Genomic DNA, 3,717 nt, shown 5'->3' on the forward strand with positions numbered 1-3,717 from the left:
CTGCCCATGCAGCTCACACCCCAGTTGACTCCCACTCCTCACCTGCGCCTGGAGGAAGCTGAGAGCTGAGCAATGCTGGGACCAGGGGGGCAATGCCAGGGAAAAGCAGAGCACGGGGGGACCAGCACTGCTTCTCCCTCATGTCTTCTCCCCAATCCCTATCGCTATTTTCCCCTCGCATCTCCACCCTCCCCAGTCCCAGTTCTGCTTCCCCCTTGCTTCTCTCTGCCCTAGTCCCGGCACTGATAACACCCCCATGATTGGGCACAGGACATTGCCCCATTGCCCCAAGCCAGCACCACTGAGCTGCACTGTGATCCTGGGCTCTACATGGCTGGGAGCTGTCTCCCACTCCTCGACAGATCCCTGCCACTCCCTAGAGCCCAGGCCTGACCCCCCCACTTCCCCCCATGCTGGGGCTGGCACCTGGGGCTGGCACCTGGAGGATCCTTGACTCTACCTGGCTGCTTCAGGGGGCCCAGTCAAGGCAGGAGGGTGAACAGCCCTGGACTGAATTCCTCCTGTTGGTAGCAAATTCATTCCTGACAGGGGCACATGCACCCTGGAGTGCTTTCATAAGCCTGAATTTTCTTCGCAGAAAGTTAAAATCATAGAATATTAGAGTTGAAAAGGACCTCAGAAGATCATCTATTCCAACCCACTGTTCAAAGCAGGACCATCCCCAACTAGATTATCCCAGCCAAAGCTTTGTTAAGCCAGGTCTTGAAAAACTCCAAGAATGGAGATTCCACCACTTCTTTGGGTAAACTGTTCCACTGTTTTACTACCCTCCTAATAAGAAAATTCTTCCTAATATCTAACTTAAACTTACCTTGCTGCAACTTGAGACCACTGCTTCTTGTTCTGTCATCTGCCACCACTGAGAATAGTCTAGCTCTAGTCTTTTGAACGCCTCTTCAGATAGATGAAGGCTGCTATTAAGTCTTCTCTGTCCACACTAAATAATCCCAGTTCCCTCAGCCGATCCTCATAGGTCAAGTGCCCCACCCCCTTATCATTTTTGTTGCCCCCCCCGGACCCTCTCCAATTTGTCCACACCCTTTCTGTAGCATGTGTGTGTGGCGGCGGGGATGGGAGGGAGGGGCAAAACAGAACACAGGACTCAAGATGTGAATTCACCACTGCTGAATAGAGGGGAATAATCACTTCTCTTGATCTGCTGACAACACTCATACCAATGCAGCCCAGTATGCTGTAAGCCTTCTTTGCAACAGGGGCACACTGCTGGCTCATATTCAGCTTATTGTCCACTGTAACCCCATGGTCCTTTTCTGCAGAGCTGCTTCCCAGCCTGTCAACCCCTGGCCTGTACCAGTGTATGAGACTGTTCTAGCCTAAGTTCAGGACTTTTCACTTGTTGTTGTTGAAGCTCATGATATTTTGTTTGGCCCAATCCTCCAATTTGTCTAGGTTACTCTGAATCCTAGCCCTACCCCCCAGTGTATCTACTACTCCCCCCAGCTTGATGTCATCTGCAAATGTGCAGAGAGTGCACTGTATGCCATCTTCCACGTCGTTGACAAAGGCATTGAACAAAACCACTTGATACCGGCTGCCAACTAGACATCCAACCATTGATTACTACTCTCTGAGCACGATGCTCCTGGCAGTTTTCTATACACCTTACAGTCCATTCATCCAGCCCATACTTCCTTAGCTTTTCTGGGAGACTGCATCAAAAGACTTGCTAGGTACACCACATCAACTGGTCTCCCTGCATCCACAGAGCCAGTCACCTCATCATAGAAGGCAGTCTGGTTGGTCAGGCATGAGTTACCCCTGGAAAATCCATGCTGACTATTCCTAATCACCTTCTTCTCCTCCAAGTGCTTAGAAATGGATTCCTTGAGGATCTGCTTCATGATTTTTCCAGGGACTGAGGTGAGGCTGACTGTTTTGTCATTTCCTGGATCCTCCTTTTTACCTTTTGTCCCAGGGAAAAAAGTAATGGAGGTTGCTTACTGGCAGCATGAGACGCAGCACAAAAGGGACAGAATGAAGAGCCTGCGTGGATTGTCAGCCACCTCTTTATTCAATTATGGCCAGCTGATGACATCAGCATCAGACGCCGGCCAGCAAAGATAAAAATGGCGACCGATGCCATGGAGGAGATGGGCAGCACAGGAGAGGAGCTGCAGCAGCCGCCGGCAGTGAAAAGGATCCTCCCCACAGGACCCACAGAGCCTGGCAAGCAGGGGCAGATGCTGGCAGTGCAAGGTGGAGCACCCCGACTGAAGCCCACACGGGACGGTGAGGGATCGACAAGCATGTCGACCAGAGGCAGAGCTAGAGCTGCACCTGGAGGCAGAGCTGACCCCAGGTGGGATTGTTGGGACAACAGGGGCACAGAGGAAGCCATGCCAAAGGGAGAAGACCCCAGGAGAGCCCTGAGGGGTTTACAGTTGGGGCAGGTATCACTGCCGGTCCCAGCCGGGTTGATGGGCAGATGGGAGTGAATACTGGAGGTGATGGGTCAGGAGTAAAGCAACTCCCCCCCCAGCTAGAGCCTGGGAAGGATAGTAAGGGAGCAGGGGGCCACCATGCCAGGAAGTGGCTTATTAGTCGGTATTTTGTTACTAAGTTTATTTAGTTACCCTGTGCAAAGGGGCATAGGGGGAGAGTGCGGGTATCCCCAAGGAACGGGGCTGAGGAGAAGCCTCAGAAGGTTTACCTTTTTTGTGTTTCCCCGAAAGAAGGGGCAGAGGCAAGAAAGGCCGAGGGGTAGGCCCACACAGACAAATCTGGCTATAGGCCATAGGCACCTAGACGCCAAGTCGGAAGGCTTTATCCCCATGGAGGGGTCGAGGCCAACAGATGGACGATGCACCAAAGGAGGCATGAGGCCGGGGTGTAGGGGTGGTGGAGCCCCGTGAATGACCGCCGGGCAAACCACGGGCCACCGAGTGCACTCAGTGACCAATCCCACCCACTGAGGAACAAGTTGTAGCAGGCGAGAACGGGGGAGGCAACACGAGGGGGAGACATCTACTCGGTCTGTGACATGAGTCTGTAAGGTGCTTGACTTCTACCACCAGAGCAAAGGCCGCCCAAGAGCAGCTATTGGAGGCCCAGCAGCCACACCTTTCTTAAATATGGGCACTATGTTTTCCCTTTTCCAATCATCCAGGACCTCTCCTGACTGCCAAGAGTTTTCAAAGATGATGGCTAGTAGCTCTGCAATCACATTAGCCAACTCTCTCAGCAACCTTGGGTGGATCCTATCCAGCCTCATGGACTTCTATATGTCCGTCTTTTCTAAATAGTGTTTAACCTGTTCTTTTGCTACTGTTGGCTGCTCACCTCCTCCCCAAACTGTGCTGCCAGATGCAGTAGTCTGGCAGCTGAACTTGCCTGTGAAGACCAACCAAGCTAAAAAAGTCATTGAGCATTTCATCATCTGTCACAAAGTTAAGGGACCCACACTTTCCCTGATCCTCCTCTTGCTACTGACATACTTGTAGAAACCCTTCTTGTTACCCTTCATGTGCTAGCTGCAACTCCAACTGAGCTTTGAGCTTTTGGCGTGTCACCAGGGCAGTGCAGGGCAAGCAGCAGTGAGATCCCCACACAGCTCCTCTGTCCCCAGCTGTGCTGGGGCACTGGGGAGGGAAGCAGGCTGGCAGGGAACAGTGGCAAAAAGCTCTGGTTCCATGTGCCACCAGGCGGCTACTCCATGTCTTTCCCCCAACACCTCCC

At 52.5% G+C, this 3,717-nt stretch overlaps 1 long non-coding RNA gene across 1 annotated transcript in view; it reads right to left on the reverse strand.

The window, feature by feature from the left end:
* Positions 1 to 532: 532 nt before the first annotated feature.
* LOC109290124 overlaps positions 533 to 3,717 on the reverse strand; it is a 19,661-nt gene continuing 16,476 nt past the window's right edge. Inside the window, exons 2-3 of the long non-coding RNA XR_002095532.1 lie at positions 789 to 792; positions 533 to 542 (exon numbers count right to left, since the gene is read on the reverse strand). This is a non-coding gene — a long non-coding RNA (uncharacterized LOC109290124). The remainder of the gene's footprint in view (positions 543 to 788; positions 793 to 3,717) is intronic.

This window comes from Gavialis gangeticus, unplaced genomic scaffold, assembly GCF_001723915.1.
Source record: "Gavialis gangeticus isolate Ggan-Ray unplaced genomic scaffold, GavGan_comp1, whole genome shotgun sequence".
In the NCBI taxonomy this organism is placed as follows: domain Eukaryota; kingdom Metazoa; phylum Chordata; order Crocodylia; family Gavialidae; genus Gavialis; species Gavialis gangeticus.